This window comes from Choloepus didactylus, chromosome Y (genome assembly GCF_015220235.1).
Source record: "Choloepus didactylus isolate mChoDid1 chromosome Y, mChoDid1.pri, whole genome shotgun sequence".
Lineage (NCBI taxonomy): Eukaryota > Metazoa > Chordata > Mammalia > Pilosa > Megalonychidae > Choloepus > Choloepus didactylus.
In genome coordinates, this window is record NC_051335.1 from 25,990,078 (window position 1) to 26,013,856 (window position 23,779).

The following is a 23,779-nucleotide window of genomic DNA, read 5'->3' on the forward strand; positions in this document are numbered from 1 at the left end:
AGAAAACACACCAAACAAAGTACAAAGCTGCTTTTGTAAGTGTGTAGTTGTCAAGAGCAGAACATATCTAATATTTAATGTTTGTGAACAACTACTGAGACATGCAAAGGAAAGGACAACGTGCAGAATTCAACTGCATTAAAGACCAATGGAAATTATGTATTTTAACTTTGATTTAGGCAGGAAATGAAAGATAGGAGGAGTAAAGAAATCTGTTTGAAGAATTTAAACTTTTCATGAACACAGTAATAATACAGGCATGAACTGGTTACATATGGTGAGATTCGCAGGAGCTCTAGATACTCTTGAGTAGATGAAGTAGATCAGCAAATACGTTAGAGCTTTGGTTTAAGAGAAACAAACCACTACAACCTAGCACAAATTAAAGTGATGTTTTCCTAAGTCTGCTCCTCAAAAAAACCCAAAATAACAGGTGGAGGAAAGAGACTATAAACCACTTTTAGCATAAGAATTGAAGTTGGTACAGATGTGTATGTAATACGCAAGTCTCAAATTTGCATTGTTTTTGAGGTTTGTCATTTAAGGTACCAGTGCACACTTGTTAATGTTTGATTACAACCTCTATAACATAGACTTAACATTTCACATTTAAAGGCCAGTTAAAGAATTAAGGGATTTTTATCTCTCTTTGTTGAAAATGAGTCCTGTTGGATTATTTGAAATTTAAATTTTAATTGTGCTACCTGTATTTGAAGATGAGACCCATTGACTTACAGACTCTGGGACAGGCACTTTGTTATTTTCTTAGTAGTGAGAAGAGAATTGTGAACAACCCCAGTACTCTTGCTGATTCCCCTTTTGAGGCTGGTTGGGGTTAGGATTAGTCTGACTGGCAGATGTTTGCTTTTCTGGGAAAAGCTAACAGGCCCAAAGAGGATTGAACATGTCCTTGGCCTTTAATAAAGTGAGCTAACTACCAGACATAGTTAAACACTCTACAAAATAAATAAGTCTGCTTTAGAAATTATCTGGCTACCTTAACTGTTAACAGTTTAGCTGTAAAGATTTTTCAAAGCTCATTCCTTCATGTTTTCCTCTAGCTTTCAAATCCTACCTAAGAATCAAGGCAATTCACTTGTAAAACATAGTAGTTGTTTACTAAGGATATCTGCTCTTGCAAGGAAATAATGTTAAACAAAGCTTCACTTATTTTTTTAATATAAGCAGATTTCATTGTTTATGGTGCGCTTATGTAATACATTTTATCTTTTAAAAAACTTGTCCATGTAAAAGTCAGGATTCTTTTATATCTGTGAACCTTCTTGTCTCCTTTCCTAAGGGTGTAATCTTTGGTTTTCAGATCTGCAGGGTAGTCCTTGATTGGCTAAAAAAAAACATTTTCCTCTTGGTATAAAATGTTTTCCATTATTACATGGGTGATCATTTGAAAATAGTTTTAAAAACAACCGCAGCACATTCTAAGCATAAAGAAGGTTATTGACAACAGATACCTCCCTACCCTCCCAAGATGTATTACTCATTTGTGAAGTATTAAAGAGGTGAATCATGTAGAATCTTGGTTTGAATGTAGATATTGAAGCTATTCATAAAACACTGGAAATAGAATTATAAGTTTTTAGCCTTAAGTAGAATGCACATATCTAACATGTGCATGTGGACACCTTTTTGAATAGCACTCATTAAATTCCATTGTTTTGTGTAGAATGAATACAAGTATTTTAGTGGAATTGCTACTTCTACTTAATTTTTTATTTTGCAAAGTCCATGACTAATATATATTTAATAGGGTTATGGACATTGAAGACAAGGTCATTTGTAGGTGTCAGATGTAGGAGAACAAAAATCTTTTCCCACCAGCATCTACACCTATTTTCTTGAGGGAGCATTTTTTTTGCAAAAGACATTACATTTCATTTTGTATCTTTGCACTTTTTCTTCATTACAGAAAGATTCTGTCTTCAAGACCTAGTTTGAACTTCATGCAGTAATAGGAATAAGAAAAAAAAAATGTTGGGAGGTTACATTGTTCAAAGCATAGGGAGAAAGTACTAAAAACTATTTCCTTGAATATTTCAGATATATTTTTAAATCCGCTTACTAGTCTGAAATGTTTGAAGTGTTTTGTGTTTTTAAGTCCAAGAAGCTGACAAGGTTGAGATTTATTAGTACTAGAAACAAAATTGAACGAGCTGTGTTAAAAGTTTGCAGACTTAATCTACAGCAACACTGAAGGGCAATGCTGTTAATTTGGAATACTTCCTCTTAAAAAAGAACACATTAGTTATACCTCGGTGGTGTTATGGAGTTGGTATTGAAAGTGTTCACATTAGTGCTGGAGTGTAATAATTGTGAGTTAAGAAAAAAGTTAATTGTCAGGAGATTATATATGGTCTCTTTTGAAACAGGATTATTGTAATTCATCCAAATTTTAAGATTAGGAAACTGGTTAGCTATTAGTGTTACTCAAGTAATGATTGATTTTTTTTTCCTGGGAAAACATGTCCTCTTTGTGCCAAGAAATTCTCTCCTAGTGTCAGTGTCTAAATTTCTGAAGGGTTTTTAGTTAATACTTTGTATTTAACCACCTGCTTCCCATATATCCACAACATGAAAATGAGTCAAACATCAGCTATGGCTTGTCAGTCATTTCCCAAAATACCATGTGATAGGGAGGTGAATGTTGCAAATGCCATTTTCACAGCTTGCTAGAATACAGTGGCACCTTGTGGTTGTTGTTGATACTTTCTTTTAAAGATGGAGAAAATTTTTATTCCCTGTTTTTCTTCTTGGTTCTTCAGTGAACAAAAAAAGATTCGTAATCTGCCTTATTTTTTAAGTTTACCTTACTGGCCTCCCTGTCAAATGTATTACAATATTAAGTACATAGAAGCCATGTTTGCAGGGCACTTTTATTCTTTCCTTGTTCTATAAGATTATGCTGATTGCTACTTTCTGAAGTATCCTGTACCTTAAGTAATGCAAGAGATTGATAAGGCACATGTTAAAGTGTCAGTTTTTTTCCCTTAAATATAATGTAATTCTTCAGTATGTTTAACTTCAGTATGTTTAACATTCAATAACAGTATTCATTGTGTTGACTAGTAAATTGTGTGCTTTTGAGAAAAGCATTTGGAAATGTAAATCAACATAATGTGCTTCATTTGGAAAATTAAAGCACAAGGTCCAGGAACTAGTATTTCACTTATTTTTAAGTCACATTTTTTTATAAGCAACTAAAACAGCTGGGGGTTCAGTGCCTGCCCCTTAAAAATTTTAGCATTCTGAAATAATGATTCTTTTTTTAATCTAGAATATTTCTAAAATATTATCAAATATTCCCAATAAGTAATTGATCTCACTTGCTTTAACCATGGTTGGGATCTAAATGTCTACAGCATAGAAAAAACTCTTACTGGGGTTTTAGAACCTGAAGGGGTAATAACAGAAGTTTGTATCAGTTTTATGATTCTTTTCATGACTATATAGGTGTTTTGATTCAATTCTGAAGGAAATAGGCATGTTCTCTATACCCTCAAATAAAGTTACAGTGAGATACTGGGTTTTGATTAGGATTTGTTTATTAAAGACCCACAAGCTATTTTATTGTCACTTGGGTTGAGTGACAAATAGATATCTTGAAGACAAGCAGTAAAAAATTAACTCCCATCATACCACTGTGCCTAGTTATTTCAAGGTTCTCTATCAGTTCCTCATCTTGCAGATTATTCCAATCCCAAGGTATGGTTGAATCAGCTGCCCAGCCTTAACACTGTATTTAGTGCTCCTTTACTAACATTATTCTAACTGATTGATTGTTATGTGTTTTTAACCATCCAGTGTTTGGATTTTACCTCTTGATAGCTCCATTTGTCCCTGGTGCTGCTTTTAACGATGTAGGGCCATGTGATCAGGTATCAAGTTGAGTAGGTACGCAGTTGGCCTAGTTATTATCTGTGCCTCTTACCTTCTTCCAGGAAGAGCTGCTTTGGTATAGATATTTACTTGGAGTCATATAAATAACTGGGCAGCAATCTTGGAAAGCTTTCTGAAGCCTATAAGAACCTGAAGGGAGGGGGAACAGCAACAAAGGTTGCCTTTTGTCTTTGGGCATGAAGCACATAAATGTACGTTCTGTAAAGACTAAAGTGATTGTTATACCAGGGCTTCCTGACCTCTGGGAGAGACTTTCAAAAAAAGCAGAGAGGAGCACAAAGTGAAGTTCATTTGGTTGGCTGGCTTTATCTGGTTTCTCATTTTCTTTCAATTTAAACCTGAACATAACAACCTTCTCCAGTATCTATCCGGCAGACTCCTGATTGGGAAGCCCTGTATTAAATTTCGAGAATGTACCCAGTTTTCATTTTTTGTACAGTGCTTTACACTTGCTGAAATTAACTTGTTTAATGCAAAAAAGACCTTGAAAGGTCAGTTGTATTAAAGTTGGTTTGATTATTAATAGTTATCTTTTAGGAAGAAGCTTTTCCCTATGTAATGTCATACTGCAGATTTAAAATACAGACTCAGTAAAATGCATGAAGTGATCATTTGTACTTGATCATCTCTCCTTGGGCTTTCTTTGAAAGGGGGAATATGATAAGGTTTCTGTGGCTTCAAACCAATGTCAAATATACATGATTTTTAGAATCAAGTGGAATTACAATGCAATCATGATTTTGATTCCCCTCACTACTAGATGCAGACAGTACTGGTTTATGTGATACAACGTCCATTTTATCGATGTGTAGTTTAATGGCTTAATCTTTGCATGGCAAAATAAAAAATTAAACTATATCCTGGTATAAGAATCCTGGAAAGATTTATGTAAATGACTTTTTAAACAGGTGCATCTTTGCTGTTTCTTGTGTTTTCCCCATGCCCTGATAACTCCCTTTCTTGATCTCTATTACAGAAACTTTAGATGTGCATGCATGCTCATGCAGCTGCTTTCATCCCCACCTCCAACTTCTTGAACACATGTTGCCTAAGCCACTAAGAAGCCCTTGTTTCTAAGTGGATGGTCATATTCTGATACAGTACTTCGATGAGACTTCTTGGTATTTATATTCATTCTGCAGGTGGTAAAGATTATAATAGTTTGATTTCCTCTGGTTCCTACGGAGCTCTGTTCTACCACTGGGAGTGAGACTCAGTTCCTCAGGATTATTTGATGCTGTCAGTTCTTCACCTCATTTAGTTTCCAGTATTTTAATTTTAGTGTCTTTCATGATACCATTCTTTGAAACTCAAGAAATCATCAAAAAGTTTACATTCTAGATAACAGGGTAAGCTGGCGTACAGGCGTCTTTTTTGAGGGGAAGTCAGTGAAAAGGACCCAGATACTAGAATAGAGGATCTGGTAATTCAGGATGGGTTATAGACTGCACTCTTAATGGTCATTTTAAAAGATATGAAATGAAAGCCAGGGTCCAGTTTCTTTGAGGTTTCTAACTAAATTCAGGCAAGATTTAAACCTTAAAACCTTGCAAATGGATTACTAATATCTATATTAAAAATAGCTAAAATTTACTCATTGCTAACTGGCATTGTACTAAACACTGTAAATTATTTAACCCTTACAGTGACTGAGGTGTAAGCATTATTACCATCAAATTTTATAGGTGACACAACCAAGAAACAGACATTTGGTAATTTGCCCAGGACCACGTAGTAAGTGGTAGGGTATTTGCTCTCAGGTCTCTAATTCCAGAGCTTATTTTCATTATACTGATAATCCCACTATATGGTCCCTATTTTTTAAAAAATTCATCCCAAGTCCTAGACTAGGAAATGTACAAGACATGATTTCATAATTAACATCATTTTTACCAAGGAGACCTTAAAGAATTTTCTTCTAAGGAGGTTTAAAAGTCAGCTATTGTAAATTTAGTAAATCACTTTGGGCATAACCAAATACACCTAAGCACTATGAATAATGTGAACCTCCTCCATCTTAGCAGGTTAAATGTATCTTGTAATCAACCTTAGAGCAAAAGGTGTTAAGTATATCATTTCAAAGTTTAGAAATAAAAGTTTGAGGACAATCTTTAGTGCTAATGGTCATCTCAACTCCCTTATTACATGTACTGCTCTTGACCCCAATTGTGACTTTGTTTGAAATATGAAATGACTTAAAAGAATTATAGCTGTTTTTTTAGTATGCCAGCCAGATTATTGGCATCCAAGTAAATGACATTTAAAGTGGCCTTGGGCAGCCATAGCCATTCCAAGAATGTTATTGCTCAGAAGATATTTGGAACTTTTATGAAATTGCTCTCAGGACCAATTTTATGAGCCACTGAGAGAAGCAGCCAAGATTATCCTTTTCTCAATGGATGGAGATTTTCCATCTAAGCATATTCAGAAGGTGCTATGCACTCTGAAGGTAATTGCAAACAAGTCATTTCAAATAATAGGTGTGGGTATTTAGAATAAATGCTGCACTGAGCACTTTGAAAAGGTTATTACATCTCATTCAACATTTGAAGCACAGGGGAAAAGGTAATCCCCACCCATAAGGAGCAGATGTTTCAGTGGGGAAACCTGTAGATAACATGAAAACTTTAAAAGGTATGCATAGTATATCCAACCCTATTGTATTAGTTAGGGTTCTCTAGGGAAACAGAATCAACAAGAGATACCTATAAATATAAGATTTTATAAAGTGTCTCACACAACTGGGTATGCATGGGTCCAAATTCCGTAGGGCAGGCAAGAAACTGGCAACTCCATTGAAGGTGTTGGTGAACTCAGGCAGCAAACGGGCAACTCTGGTGGAAGTGTTCAGTGAACTCAGGAAATGCTTCACTGACGAGCTGAACAAGTGAAGGTCTCTCCCTCTCCCTTAAAAGTCTTCAACTGATTGGATTAAATCCAGCTGATTGAATTCTCTCCTTACGGAAGACACACCCTTTGTTGACATAATCAGTCACAGCTGCAGTCAGTTGACTGATGATTTAATAAACCAGCCTTCTGGTTTATTAACCAGACACCTGGACACCATCACCTAGCCAAGGTGACACATGAACCTAACCATCACACCCATTCAAATATGCCATAACTACTAGAACAGGTGCAGTATTTTGAGGAGAGCAATAAGAATGAACAAGGAAGGACTCATCTGAATTTGGAGTTTGCGGGAGTTTGCTTTCCCAGCCAATAGTCTGTATTGTGCTCCTAGTACATCCTATGCATTGTGCTGGTCTGAGATTTCTCTTCCTTTTGTTTTTGGCAGGATGGAGGACTGAAACCTGAAATATTGCTAGGTTTCTCAGCGGACAGTGTTGGTGACTGTAGTATCCACTTTTTTAAAAATTCACAATTCGTCTCCTATATGACCAAATGTTGTAGAATAATGCTGTCCAGTGGAAATAGAATGCAAGCCACATATGTAATTTTAAGTTTTCTAAAAGCCACATTACAATAGGTAAAATGATACAGGTGAAATTGATTTAATTATTTTTATTTAACCCAATAAAGTCAAAATATTATTTCAACGTGATCAAAGTAAAAATTATTAGATATTTACATCATTTTTCCATACTGAGTCTTCAAAAACCAATGTGTATTTTACACTCGCGGTACATCTCAATTTGTACTAGGTACCACAATTCAAATGTTCAATGTCCACAGTTTCTAAAAGTTCTAGGAGAATATGGGAGAGAGTGATTGAAGTAGGTAGGATGCAGGTGGCATTGAATTTTAAAATTTCGTTTGTGGATATGTATTGGCACACTTTATTTGCTCACCTACACTACCCCTCATGAAGTAAACTTCATTCTTTTAATTATGTTTCAAGGCTATGGTTTAAAATTATCTATCCAAGCTTACTAAACTACCCTCTTTCTCTTCCCTTCTTTTGAGATTATAAGAATATACTCCCTAACAAAGCTTGAAATCTAGCCATTAAGAATTAGCAAAAGACCTTACATGGTAATGATTGAGAGTCCCATGTTGAAAAGTTAGGAAACAACTGCAGCGTTGTGTAGCAGCTAATAGACGGCGGTTGTCACATTTGTTTATTGCAGGAATGAATCCCCAAAATTTTACATGGAGTCTCTCAATTCAGATCCTAATAGATGTTAAAATAGTTCAAATAAATAATTTCCAAGCAGTTACTTTGTCATCCAAAATAATTCCATTTGAATATTCCTAGCATTTGTTAGAAATGGCTCACCTAGATTTACAATCTGATTCCACTTTGTAGTTAGATTAGATAGCAAGTGATAATATATGTGTTTAATTACGTTTAAGTGAGTTTCTTAGGGTGGAGAGGGGGAAGTTGACAACTTGAAAACAGAGGCTACCAGATGAGACTTCAGCCCCAATGACAGTAAGTATTTCCCAACACCCAGTCTCTGATGCCATTGCTGCAAGTGAATGATTTTCTTGTTATGTTTGACAACATGGAGTGAAATATTAACAGCCTTGTGATGAAGGAGCCATTGGAGTTGTGGCTTTGGAAAATGATTCATTTGTTTTGGCTTTACTCATATTTTCTGTGTGATTGTAACATAACATTTTCTGTGGATTTTTTTATTTAAGAATTTGAAAGCCTATTTAGTAGTAGAGGATGGAAGTTGGTTTCTAGATTAGGTGACTCAAACCAATCTCCAGCACGTGAATATAAGGAAAGGTCATTCTTTTCTTCCTTGGCCCCACTCTTTCCTGGGAGAAGGAAAGGAATAGAACACTGTCTAAGGCTCTGTTATTACCCAAGTGTAGGATTTTTCCTAAGGAGAAACCAGTTCGGCAAATAGGCCCAAATTCTGCCCTATTCCTCTGATGAAAAAGAAACCTTCCCCCATTGATTAAGCTATCTTCTTCAGTATCTGGTTAATGCCTTTTCTGCACATTCACTTATTTATAAACAGGAAAAACACTGAGCCTAATCTGCTAAATAGAGATACATCCCAAGTTTCATTTACTGTACATATTGTTTAACAGCCCTTGCATAGACATGGGCACTGAGCCTGTTTCTCTTTTTTTTTTTTAAGTCTGAAGTCAAAATCACGGAAAAAATGAAGCTTAGGAGGCCCTTCTTGTTCTTTCCTTCTATCCCACCCTAAGTTTTTCCCTTCAGTTCATACTATTGGTACATTTGATTTTGAATACCTTAGAAGTTAACTGCCCAGCACGTTAAGAAGCCCAAACTAGGCTTGGCTTAAGCCTTATTCCTGTCCAAAAATGCCTTATAAACCTTAGCCTAGAAACAAGTAAGCTAGATTTCTGACTGCCTGACATCTTTGTGGATGACTGAAGTATCTACCCACCATTGTTTCTTATAGGTACATGGACCCACTAAAGCATACTGTGATTTATGCATCTATCCCCTCTTTGATCCCACTGAATGGTTAATGTTAACTGCCAGCATGGATCTGGCCCTGAAATGGAGGGTGGGGGTGAGGGTTGTGGAGAGATCATTATGGATTGATAAATAGATCAAATCCAGAAATGTGTCAAATACCTGTTTACCAGCCAGCCCTTTCACATTTGTCCTCTTACTTGATACTCATAGCAATTTGGGGGCAATTGAATGTTTGCATTTTGTCAGTGAAATAGAATCAAGGTTAACTGACATGCTACGGGTTTTGAACTGACGTGCATTGTTTGAAAAATACTGGAATCTATGTCTCAGGTACTGTTCCAGGTACAGGGGTTACTGTGATGAACAAGACAAAGGCCCCTGCCTTCACAGAGCTTATATTCTAGTAGGGAGAGGCAGATAATATACTTGTAAATATAAATCCAGATAGTGATTAAATGCTGGGAGGAAACTGAAACAGGGTAGTGTGATTGTGACTGAAATGGTGTGGGATAGCCGGAGAAAGCCTTTTGGAATAAGTGACATAAACTGAGAGACCTGAATGGATAAAAGAAGGCAGAACATTCCAGTCCCAGGGAATGAGCTCAGTTCATAATTGTGGAAGGAAAAGGGGTAGTGTGTTGATGGATGAGAGCAGTAAGAGATGAGGCAGGGGCCTATTCATGGAGGTTCTATAGCTCATGGAAGGGAGATGTGATTTTATTAAGATCAGAAGCTGTTGGAGAGTCCTAATCATGGGAGTGAAGTGATCTGACAAATAACTACTAAATAGCAGAATCAGGACCAGAACACATATCTGAATCTATGGCCACTGAATGTTCCATAACACCACAGCAGAAGCCCTGCCTGCTCTTCCCCTTTCCTTCCCGAAGTGAAAATGCAGAGAAGCAGGGTCTACAGAACTCTAGAGACAGTGCTGCAGTGCTACAGCCTTTTAACTTCTCTTTCCAAGTTTCCTTTTTTTTTCTGGTCCTGAGGAACTCGGTTTGTGGGATTCATATAGAGATGTGACTCTTTGTGCTAATTTAGTCTAATTTGATTTCCACAACCTTTTTCTGCCATCACTGAAAAATCACTCAGTGATGGGACCCAATACCACAAATAAAATGGAACAAGCTTCTCACTGATGACTCTGCAACATTGCTGTATTTTTTTCGCTAGTACTTGTAGGGGGCAGGGTTGCTCATATAATAAAGGGACAGCTGAATTTTTAATTTTTTAAAGAGCTGATTATACACAAATCCTCCTAATTGAATGCCTCTTAGTGGTTACTTGTTAGTGATTTTACAAAATCAACAAAGTCAGATGAATCTAATAAATTTAACATACATTTATAGATTAGCTAATATGTCCTGATATTTTAGGATTGGCAATCACCCAACTGCCTGCATTCAGGCAGGTCCACACTCAAACCACCCTGACAGAGAATAGGTAGCCAAAAAATGGGAGATTCTGGATTGAATGTTTCCAGTTACTAAGCAGATAGGAGCCCTAACCTCAGTGACCAGATTTCTAGTTCATCCTGGCTTCAGATATAGGAACAAAGGTATAGGGGCAGCTTTGGAGCCAGAAGAAATGCAGTTCTAGGCTACAGCATAGAAAACAGGCCAAGCTACATGGAAATTGGCTCCTTTTCTGCTTGTTATGGTGGCATACATTGCTTCTTTAGTCTAGATAGGTAGGTCCATATTGCAGTCTTACCTTGTTTCTCTGTCATGACACCACTAACTTGGTGAATGTCTGATGATGATTTCATGTTCACATTCCCTCGGAACCCCAGCAAGGTCCAGAATTTTCAAGTTTGTAGGTGAGTACATGTGGAACTTGATCCATCTGCAGAGATGTCTTCTCAGGCTGAGCAAAAATTTTAGAAAGAGGTCCTAGTTCAGCGGTTATGGAAAGAGCTACTGATTACCCCCTGAGTTGTTATAACAAAGGGCCCTGCAGATAGCGTATTTTATATACACCCTAGTCCTGTGTAAGACACTCGCCTAGGAAAAGGGCATTTTTGTCCCCTCAAACTTCCCTCTACCTTGCTCTTTCAAAAGAATCTATTCTACTTGAAGATCCAACTGAATTATTAGCATTGTGTCTGGATAAGGACACATGGCCTCAGGAACTTTAACAGATGATACAAGGGTCTAGGGCTTAATGGTAATGAGCAACAATAATCTGTTGAGTAAACGGTCCATGGCGAGGTGAGATGGGGACCTAAAGGTGCAGTGAAAAGAACACATACTTAAGAGCCAGTCAGACTTATAATCATATGCCTCTTACCAGCTGTATGATTTTAGATACGAGATCCTCTCTGAGTCTCCATTTTCCTTTCTGCAAAGTGGGGGATATGATGCCTACTTTGTTTGGAGGCTTGGAAATCACATAAGGAAACCTCCTAACACTTTAATGATGGAGATATTCTATTGAGCTATTATTAATAAGGTAGGAAGCCAATACAGCCCAGCATGGGAAGGGGTGGCAGGGCCAACCTCCAGTGACAGTGAAGGTATACCTGACTTTGAGACATTTAACAAGACTGAGTCTGGGATTTCAGCTTCATAAAGATGTACACATCGGCCAAAGTTCTTTGGAAGCCCAAAGAAGCCTCTTAGGTTTGTGGAGAGGAAACAGGCAGGGAGACAATATGGCTGCTCTGGAATAAGATAGAATCTGTCCATTGTGTGACAGGGGAAAAGGGGGAAAACACCAGGCAGAGCTGTAAACTAGGATTACACCTATTTGCCTGTGAAGAAACCAATCAGTTGCTGAAGATTTGTTGCTATGGTAACCTTTTATGCTCAACCACTATTTAGAAGCTACAACAGGAGCTGGATAGGGAAATAATTAGATATATCAAGTACAAAAATATCTGGTGAAATAGGATAATTGGCAAAGAAGCATGCTAAGACAGTTCTTTAAAACCTGCATATATCACTACAAAAGACTCCACAAATGCTGACTGATACTAAAAAATTTGATTCAGTTGGAATAAACGTTATAGCCAGAAAGAAAAGAAATGTGAAAAGTGTAGATCTTAGGCCAGGCAGAACTCTTGTTAGAAACCAGAAACTCCCAAAACCTTGCCTAGAATTTTCCTGTTTCCCCTCCTCCTGTAATTTGGGAGTCCTATTCACTAGGAACAGCAGCCTTGGGTATCCTGTAGCATCCTTTTAGACAGTATCTAGCAGCCTTCTGCCTAATCAGCATTCCCAGGTCTGAGTTCAACAGAGATTTTCCTTTTTTGAAAAGGACTGAAGCTTCTCCTAGGCCAGAGACAACCTGTAAAAAAAAAAAACTGTGGAGGCAATTGATCCAGAGGGAACTTTCCTCACATTACTACACTCACCACACAAAGCCCTGCTTCTTCTTTCAACATGCGCAAGGTGGTTCAAGGCTTCAGCCATCAGAGAGCCTAGCTCAGAGAAAAAAAGCATTATACCCTTCATTCAGCTCTAACACTGTTACCCTGCATGACTTCACCACCCCCCATGGTATTTTTCCTTTAAGTAAGAATTGATGATAGAAGACATTTCCCCATGTTTTTTTTTTAAAGCAAATGTAAATTCATTTATGTCAGTTTGAATTACAAATAATATTTTTCAGCTTTAAGAAACCCATATGAATACAACAGTGGAAAGATAAGATTATTGTATGTCCTTAAAATTGAATCGGAGATATAAAGAATAGCATCACTGTCATCTTTAGTATTTTAAGTTTTTTTTAAAAAAGAAAATAGCAGTGTAGACAGACAATTATACAAACAATTTTTGTGGTAAAGTACACAAATTACAAATATACAGAAAAGAGTAAAGCTTGATTAATTTTCATTAAATTGAACACTGCTGGGCAACCTGATGACATTCTGTGTGAAGGTGGATGCAATATTCTATATTTAATTTTCTAGAAAACAAGAACATATGTTTCTCTCAATTATGGAACTATATTCATATGTTGCCATTGTTAACTTTAGTCTTGTTAATATATTTTGTTATCTTGAACATGATTTTATCTAATAGGAAACTGTTTTTGGGTGCAGCAGCTTAGTTCATTCCTTTGTACAATCTGTCCTAACTAGTTGACATTCTTTAAACATGGGGCTTGATTATCTTCTTTGTTAAGGTCCTGCCTTTAAGAATTCCTCCTGTGATTACAGCTGTCCACAAATCTTCCATATCAATTATGGAAGGCTCTGTCTTTTTGGGACTGCAGTAAGAATTCAACATTTTGTGATGATCAGTTTTGTGTTGTGAAGATAAACTCTACCTGATGACATCTTAGGGCCTGGATGTCCAAACATTGTGGGAAATTCTTATTCCTTTTTATTGAATTCTGATTCCAACAATGTGTCTTTTCTTTTATGCCCTGAAGAGCAAAAACATGAAGACCTAATTGGGAGAATATTCCCGAAAGAAGCCAGGCAGAAAATAAAGACAGGTAACCTATCACATTGAAGAAGTGAGTTAATAAATTTAAATGAATGTAAACCTAGTGATATTTATACCAGCCATAGGTAAACTGGTTTCTGATTGATTTAAATAAATAACACCAATAGAAGATGAAGGTTTCAATCTCAAAGCAACTGAGAAATACACCCCCTTCACTTTCTCCCTCCCCTTCACCTTCTACATATATCCTACATTCGTACACACACAATTAAGTATAAAGCTGTTTGTTATAGTGTCTGCTGATAATTTCATCATCAATAATTATGTGTTATTCCAAAAGGTAATTTTAGTGTGGATTGTTGAAACTATTTAGTGTTGTAATATACTGTATTATTGGTCAATATATCCTGCCAATTGCTACAGAGCCTCCTCCTATTGTTGAATTATATCCCTATTATGTCTAGTTTGGCTTTGATTTTTGGTCAATATATGTGAAGAGATGTTATATGCATTTACAAGTAGAAAGCTTTAGTAGACACTGTATAGTTTCCAGCCAGGTAAGTTTTCTCTCTACCAGGAGCTTGGCAAACTCTGAGAGCATAGTTGCTTCCTTCTTCTTTGGTCCACAAAGACAAAGTTGGGGAGAACTGGCTTGTAGGGAATAGATGGCTCGCAGACACCACATGCTGGATAGTTAGAGAAAGCGTATCCACCAAGTTGTTGATCCAGACTCAGAGGCTTCTTCTCATCCCAAATCTCCCTGAGGCTTGGGGCAGGCCCACCTTGGGTCATCACAGGGCAGCTGGGCTGAGGCCTCCCGTGCAGTGAGCACCACACAGACCTGACTGCACCTCTCCTGCCCTTGGTTGAGGCCGCCCCCCGTTACCGCCCCAGGTCCGCGCAGAGCTGGGCGGCCATCGCGGGCCCTTGGAGCTGCAGGCTGCTCGCGTCGCTGCTGCTGGTGCCCGGGCCTGGTGGCTCCTCTCTCCCATGGTTTTAACTATTCCCCATACTCCAGCGACTTGTAAATTTATTGTAAACCTAACCTTTCCCTGGAACAATAGACAAATAGACTTAAGACATCTCAACCTCAATATTTACAGGTGCTTTATACTCATGGAATGTCCTCCTCCTGTCTCAGTAGGTGGCACCATGTAGTGATTAGCACTGGCCTTGAACTGCTAAGCCTAGATAATGAGTGGGCCATTTCTCAACAGAGAACATCATGAAATAGGCCAGACTTTTCGTGAATTCTTGCACATGACCAAGCTGGATCTTAAGGGTAAATGTAAAGAGTTAGGAGTCGAAATTAGAAAATCCATCTGTATTAGTTAGGGTTCTCTAGGGAAACAGAACCAAAAGAGATATCTGTAAACATATAATTTTATAAGTGTCTCATGCAACTGTGGGGATGCATGAGTCCAAATTCTATAGGCAGACAGCAAACTGGTAACTCTGATGAAGGTGTTCAATGAACTCCTCAGGAGATGCTGGCTAGTCGCAGAAGTGAAGGTTCTCTGTCTTTCTCCCTTAAAAGTCTTCAACTTTTGGATTAAATCCAGCTGACTGAATTCTCTCATTGTGGAAGACACACCCTTTGTTGATGTGGCCTGATGGGCTCTGTTGGGAGGCTCCCCAGGTGCTCAAATGATGGCTGAATGGGGGCTCTGTTAATTCCACACTGCTCCCCTTCCCAGCTCTGGGACATTCAGCTGAGGTTGCAGGAAGGCTAATGTCACGCCCAGTTTTGTGGTGTGTGCGTCTGTTATTTGAAGCACTTCCGTCACACTGGGTTGTCTGGGGCAGCTCTGGGCTATGGGGCTGGCGATGGGCAGGAGTGTTTCCTGTCCACCAGGATGGGGCTGTGAGCGGACACCCCCTTTTCTTGGGAAGTTGTGTTGTTAGTTGGATTTTCTCAGCATCTGGATTATTGCCTGTTGTCTCAGAGCTCTCTTAGTTCTGCTCTTGACTTGACGTGCCCAAATTTCAATTCTTTGAAGTTCTGTATTGAGCTTCTAGAGTATTGGTTTTAGAAAAAGCAAAAAAAGGATTTAAAAAAAAAACAAAAAAAAAAAAAAAAAAAAAAAAACGCCCTCCTCAGATCTAATGGGTTATTGAAATGCTAATAGACAAAGCAACCAGGGCCATTAAGGAAAGGTGCACAGGGCAGAGAGATCAGCCTTGCTTCGGGATTTGCATATGCGCCTCAAGGCCTGATCTCCGCCCTTCCCCTTTCTGTTTCACCAGAACTCCAAAAATCCTCTGCTTTTATTTTGGAGTTTTTCGTGTTGTTTTTTTTCTATGCCTGTCTCCTCTCTGCTGGGCTGGCTGCTCTCAGAGTCTCTGGTGTCTGGCCTCAGTCTATCTATGGTTGGAGTTTGAATCAGTAGAATGAGTTTCCGGTAAAGCAGCCACTGCAATTCTCCCTTCTCCTTCCTGGAGCTGACAGCCCCTCCTCCCCCGGGACTGAGCCTGGCAGGGAGGGGCGCGGGTCCCCTGGGCCGCAAAAACTTACAGATTTCGCTGATCTCAGCAGTTCCACGTTTTCATGAGTGTTGTATGAAGTATGCCCAAAGACAGATTGCTCTGTGGTGTCCAGTCCACGCAGTTCCTGGCTTTTTACCTACTTTCCTGGAGGAGTAACTAAAACATACAGCTCACCAGTCTGCCATCTTGCCCCGCCCCCCCTGTACTTTCGTTTATAGTGAGACTTTCTCATTTGAGTTAATTTTTGTTAGGGTGTGAGGTAGGGGTCCTCTTTCATTCTTTTTGGATATGGATATCCAACTCTCCCAGCCCCATTTGTTTGAATAGACCATTATGACTCAGTTCAGTGACTTTGGGGGCCTTATCAAAGATCAGTCGGCCATAGACTGAGGGTCTATCTCTGAATTCTCAATTCTATTCCATTGATCTATATGTCTATCTTTGTGCCAGTACCAGGCTGTTTTGGCAACTGTGGCTTTATAATAAGCTTCAAAGTCAGGGAGTGTAAGTTCTCCCACTTCGTTTTCTTTTTTAGAGTGTCTTTAGCAATTCGAGGCATCTTCCCTTTCCAAATAAATTTGATAACTACCTTTTCCAAATCTGCAAAGTAGGTTGTTGGAATTTTGATTGGGGATTGCATTGAATCTGTAGATGAGTTTGGGTAGAATTGACATCTTAATGACATTAGTCTTCCTATCCATGAACATGGAATATTTTTCCATCTTTTAAGGTCCCCCTTCTATTTCTTTTAGTAGGATGTTACATAGTTTTCTTTGTATAGGTCTTTTACATCTTTGGTTAAGTTTATTCCTAGGTACTTGATTTTTTTAGTTGCTATTGAAAATGTATCTTTTTCTTGAGTGTCTCTTCAGTTTGTTCATTTCTAGCATATAGAAACATTACTGACGTATGCGCATAATCTTGTATCCCGCTACTTTGCTAAATTTGTTTATTAGCTCTAGGTAGCTGTATCGTCAATTTCTCAGGGTTTTCCAGATATAAGATCATATCATCTGCAAACAATGACAGTTTTACTTCTTCTTTTCCAATTTGGATGCCTATTATTTCTTTGTCTTGCTGGATTGCCCTGGCTAGCACTTCCAGCACAATGTTGAATAACAGTGGTGACAGCGGGCATCCTTGTCTTGTTCCTGATCTTAGAGGGAAGGCTTTCAGTCTCTCACCATTGAGTACTATGCTGGCTGTGGGTTTTTCATATATGCTCTTATCATATTGAGGAAGTTTCCTTCAATTCCTACCTTTTGAAGTGTTTTTATCAAAAACGGATGTTGGATTTTGTCAAATGCTTTTTCAGCATCTATTGAGATGATCAATTGATTTTTCCCTTTTGACTTGTTAATGTGTTGTATACATTGATTGATTTTCTTATGTTGAACCATCCTTGCATGCCTGGAATAAACCCCACTTGGTCATGGTGTATGATTTTTTTAATGTGTCTTTGGATTCGATTTGCAAGTATTTTGTTGAGGATTTTTGCATCTATATTCATTAGGGAGATTGGCCGGTAGTTTTCCTTTTTTGTAACGTCTTTGCCTGGTTTTGGTATTAGATTGATGTTAGCTTCATAAAATGAGTTAGGTAGTGTTCCATTTTCTTCAATGTTTTGAAAGAGTTTGAGTAAGATTGGTGTCAGTTCTTTCTGGAAAGTTTGGTAGAATTCCCCTGTGAAGCCATCTGGCCCTGGGCATTTATTTGTGGGAAGATTTTTGATGACTGATTGGATCTCTTTGCTTGTGATGGGTTGATTGAGGTCTTCTATTTCTTCTCTGGTCAGTCTAGGTTGTTCATATGTTTCCAGGAAATTGTCCATTTCCTCTACATTATCCAGTTTGTTGCCATACAGTTGTTCATAGTATCCTCTTACAATTTTTTTTTTTTTAATTTCTTCAGGATCTGCAGTTGTGTCACCTTTTTCATTCATTATTTTGTTTATATGGGTCTTCTCTCTTTTGATTTTTGTCAGTCTAGCTAGGGGCTTGTCAATCTTGTTGATCTTCTCAAAGAACCAACTTTTGGTGATATTTCTCCTCTCTATTGTTTTTTTGTTCTCTATGTCATTTATTTCTGCTTTAATCCTTGTTATTCTTTTCTTCTACTTGGTTTTAGGATTGGTTTTTGCTGTTCATTTCTAGCTTCTTCAGTTGATCCATTATTTCTTTGATTTCGGCTCTTTCTTCCTTTTTAATATATGCGTTTAGTGCCATAAATTTCCCCCTCAGCACTGCTTTTGCTACATCCCATAGGTTTTGGTATGTTGTGTTCTCATTTTCATTCGTCTCTATATATTTAGCAATTTCTCTTGCTATTTCTTCTTTAACCCACTGATTGTTTAGGAGTGTGTTGTTTAACCTCCAGGTATTTGTGAATTTTCTAAGTCTCTGATGGTTATTGACTTCTAATTGTATTCCATTGTGGTCAGGAATGTGCTTTTGAATAATTTCAATCTTTTTAATTTTACTGAGGCTTGTTTTATGTCCCAGCATATGATCTATTCTGGAGAAAGTTCCATGAGCACTAGAAAAGTATGTGTATCCTGGTGATTTGGGATGTAATGTCCTGTATATGTCTGTTAAATCTAATTCATTTATCAGATTGTTTAAGTTTTCAATTTCTTTATTGGTCCTCTGTCTGGTTGAGCTATCTATAGGAGAGAGTGATGTGTTGAAGTCTCCCACAATTATTGTGGAAACATCAATTGCTTCCTTTAGTTTTGCCAGTGTTTCTCTCGTGTATTTTGTGTCACCTTGATTGGGTGCATAGACATTTACGATTGTTATTTCTTCTTGTTGAATTGCCCTCTTTTATTAGTATGTAGTGGCCTTCTTTGTCTCTCAAAGCATCCCTGCATTTAAAGTCTATTTTATCTGAGATTAATATTGCTACACCTGCTTTCTTTTGGCTGTAGCTTGCATGAAATATTTTTTTCCATCCTTTCACTTTCAGTTTCTTTGTGTCCCTGTGTCTAAGATGAGTCTCTTGTATGCAACATATTGATGGTTCATTTTTTTTGACCCATTCTGCGAATCTATATCTTTTAATTGGGGAGTTTAATCCATTTACTTTCAATGTTATAACCGTGAAGGCATTTCTTGAATCAGCCATCTTATCCTTTGGTTTATGTTTGTCATATATATTTTTCCCCTCTGTCTATTAATATCCTTTATTGTACCCATACCGAATCTATTTAGCACTGAACCTTTCTCCAGGTCTCTCTGTCCTTTCTTTGTTTCTCTGTCTGTAGGACTCCCTTTAGTATCTCCAGTAGGGCAGGTCTCTTGTTAGCAAATTCTCTCAGCATTTGTTTGTCTGTGAAAAATTTAAGCTCTCCCTCAAATTTGAAGGAGAGCTTTGCTGGATAAAGTATTCTTGGTTGGAAATTTTTCTCACTCAGAATTTTAAATATATCGTGCCACTGCCTTCTCGCCTCCATGGTGGCTGCTGAGTAGTCACTCCTTAGTCTTATGCTGTTTCCTTTGTATGTGGTGAATTGCTTTTCTCTTGCTGCTTTCAGAACTTGCTCCTTCTCTTCCGTGTTTGACAGTGTGATCAGAATATGTCTCGGAGTGGGTTTATTTGGATTTATTCTGTTTGGAGTTCGCTGAGCATTTATGATTTGTGTATTTATGTTGTTTAGAAGATTTGGGAAGTTTTCCCCAACAATTTCTTTGAATACTCTTCCTAGACCTTTACCCTTTTCTTCCCCTTCTGGAACACCAATGAGTCTTATATTAGGACGTTTTATATTATCTATCATATCCCTGAGGTCCGTTTTGATTTTTTCAATTTTTTTCCCCATTCTTTCTTTTATGCTTTCATTTTCCATTCTGTCATCTTCGAGGTCACTGATTCGTTGTTCAACTTCCTCTAGTCTTGTACTATGAGTGTCCAGAATCTTTTTAATTTGGTCAACAGTTTCTTTAATTTCCATAAGATCATCTGTTTTTTTTATTTAGTCTTGCAATGTCTTCTTTATGCTCTTCTAGGGTCTTCTTGATATCCTTTGTATTCTGTACTATGGTCTCATTGTTCATCTTTAGTTCTTTGAGTAGCTGCTCTAGGTGCTGTGTCTCTTCTGGTCTTTTGATTTGGGTGCTTGGGCTTGGGTTATCCATATCGTCTGTTTTTTTCATATGCTTTATAATTTTCTGTTGTTTTGGCCTCTTGGCATTTGCTGAACTTGATAGGGTTCTTTTAGGATGTGTAGACCAATTGAAGTCCTTATCTCTAATTTATCAGATCTACAGCCTGGTGGAGTACACTTTCTCTAACTAACCAGCAGGTGGCGTCCATGAGCCACCTGTTCTCCACAGGCCAGTTCTCCCCTGCTTTGCCTTTTTGATGAGTGGGGGCAGTGAGTCTTGTGGGGTCCAATTGGTGTACCAAGCTTGCGTGTGTAGTTGGTGTTGCCTGCCCTGTATATGGGGCATGTTTCTGGGCAGTCAGGGAGTGGGGGTGGCTCTAACAATCAAATCTGCCTGATGATCCTGGAGTTTTAAAGCTGCTGCAATAGTCTAATCCTTCAGTTCAGTCCTGCCACAGTTTGTCTCTGCCACTGACCCACAAGTCCTTGGTATTGGGGTATGGCTCCTGAGACTTGCAAGTGGGTCCCTCTTCCAGGCTGTGCACCCCCTGGTCCTCTATTGAGGGATGACTGTGCTATGTCACAGGTGAGTGCCGTCCCCTCAGGACGGTTCTGGGCTACTGGGCTGTGTAGGGAGGCTCCCAGTCTGCTGAAATGATGGCTGAATGGGGCTTTGTTAATTCACACTGCTCTACCTTCCCAACTCTGGGACAGTCAGCTGAGGTTGCAGGGAAGGCTAATGTCCACCCCCAGTTTTGTGTAGTGTGCCTGTTATTTGAAGCACTTCCGTCACACTGGGTTGTGTGGGGCAGCTCTGGGCTATGGGGCTGGCGATGGGCAGGAGTGTTTCCTGTCCACCAGGATGATGGCTGTGAGCAGACACCCCCCTTTCCTTGGGAAGTTGTGGTGTTTAGTGAAATTTCTCAGCCACTGGATTATTGCCTTTTGTCTCAGAGCTCTCTTAGTTCTGCTCTTGTCTTGACCTGCCCAAATTGCAAGTCTTTGAAGCTTTCTGTATTGGGCTTCTTAGGGTAATTGTTTTAGAAAAAGAAAAAAGGATTAAAAAAAAAAAAAAAAGGGCCCTCCTCACAGATCTAATGGGTTATTGAAATGCTAAGAGACAAAGCAATTAGGGCCATTAAGGAAAGGTCCACAGGGCAGAGAGATCAGCTTTTCTTCGGGATTTGCATATGAGCCTCAGGGCCTGAGCTCTGCCCTTCCCCTTTCTATGTTCACCAGAACTCCAAAAATCCTCCGCTTTTATTTTGGAGTTTTTTGTGTTGTTTTTTTCTATGCCTGTCTCCTCTCTGCTGGGCTGGCTGCTCTCAGATTCTCTGGTGTCTGGTCTCAGTCTATCTATGGTTGGAGTTTGGATCAGTAGAATGAGTTTCCGATAAGGGCTGCCACTGCACTTCTCCCTTCTCCTTCCCGGAGCTGACAGCCCCTCCTCCCACGGGACTGAGCCTGGCAGGGAGGGGCGCGGGTCCCCTGGCCGCAAAAACTTACAGATTTCGCTGATCTCAGCAGTTCGACGTTTTCATGAGTGTTGTATGAAGTATGCCCAGTCAGATTGCTCTGTGGTGTCCAGTCCACGCAGTTCCTGGCTTTCTACCTACTTTCCTGGAGGAGTAACTAAAACATACAGCTCACCAGTCTGCCATCTTGCCCCACCCTGGCTTTTATCTTCTTATAACTTTTGACAGCACAGGAAGCATATCAAGCAGCCTGACATTACTTGAGATTCCAATGTTAGATATCATTGAAATGAATTTACCACAGCATAAATTTCACATATAAGCACTGTTTTGCCTTGTGGTTTTAGGTTGAATTCATTAGGAAACATTATCAAGTCTGCAGCAAAAGCTAATTTCCCGTGCCGTTCTATAATATTAGTTGAGAGGGGTTCTTCTCATTCAGAAAACATTTCAAGCTCAGCCTTGAGCACAGAAAATCAGAATAAAACTTTACTATTGCTAAGCCATTGATCAGCTGTGTGTTAGGGCAAGTCAGGATATTCAGCTTCTATATCTGACAAAAATTCACAGAACTGTTGATGGTTAAGTCCACAATAGTGAATGAAGTTCACCATTGACAGTTCTGGTACAATAACAATAGATTCACATATTTTCTGCAAAGTACCTGCTGATAAATAATACAATGAATAAACATAGACTTTAAACACCTTATTTGTCACTAGCTTTGTTAATTTGTTCTAAATTATAAAAGACATAGGTATTCGTCATACAAATTTTGAAAACAGCAAAACAAATGAGACTATATACAGAACCAGTTGGAGAGTTTTAGGTACATTTCTTTCCTAGTATCTGTGTATATTGATAAAAGTTTTTAGGTAGCTCTTTAGTTAACAGGAACATTTTCCTATCTTTAAATATGAATTTATAGAAATCCCTCTTTTGGACCACAGTTTGTTTTTTTTTAATATCTACCTCCTTTTGTTCCTTTTTAAACATTAGGTTTATTTTTGTTTTTTTTTTTTTCCGCCTGCTCTACGTATATTTTCACTACCATTTTAGTTGTAACACATCTTAGCAGATTCTACTTCAGTTTGTACTGAATTATGTTTTCTTAATTTCTTTGGAAATATTCTCACCTGCAGTTGTTTTGTATAGACTATTTATGGAGGCAAATTCTTGTCACTTTAAACTCCTTGAATAAACAAGAATTGAATAGTAGTAATAATATTTGCATCAAGAGCCAAGGAAAACCATTCAAAATCATTTGCCCTTTTTTTCAGTTGATAATTGACTGCTTCCAGTATCCTCAACTTTTTGAGCAACTGTACTCACCAAAAGGCTAATAATCTTAAACAAGTTTATTTTCTCTGGGTACATTTCTTTAGCTTCTTCAATCAAACATGATACAACTCACCATTAATAAATGTCTTTCCTTGCTTAGCTAACAAATTAGCCACTTGGAAACTTACTTGGTTGAAGCCAACTTTTCATTTCTTTATTTTTGCGATATTTCATTTTTAAATTTTTCAGATCATAGCTTTCCTGTGAGTTGGGGACATTGTGATGAGTGTTTAATCTAATAATGTCAGCATTTATTTTATTACTTTGGCAGTTACAGTGTTGTTGCATAATAAACACAATACTTGGCCATCTAATCTGATAAAATAACCTACACTCCACTGTGCCTTTAAACGTGACATTCATGGTCTACTTCTTTTGACATAATGAGTATGTAGTGGCAATAAAAAATGTTATAGTATGGTGATACGTGTGGTACTTGAAAAGCTGTCAAGTTATAACTGCATCACTATGATTTACAGTGTGCAGAACAGCACAAAGCAATGAGAATGCCATATATGGTCTTTGTCACAACTAAACTCTGCTGTTGTAATGTGAAAGCAGCCATAAGCAATACATAAATGAACATGTGTGGCTGTGTTCCACAAAGTGTTGTGCACAGTGAAATTGAATTCCATATAATTCTCACATCTCAGTATTGTTTTGTTTTTTAAAACTTTTTAAAACCCTT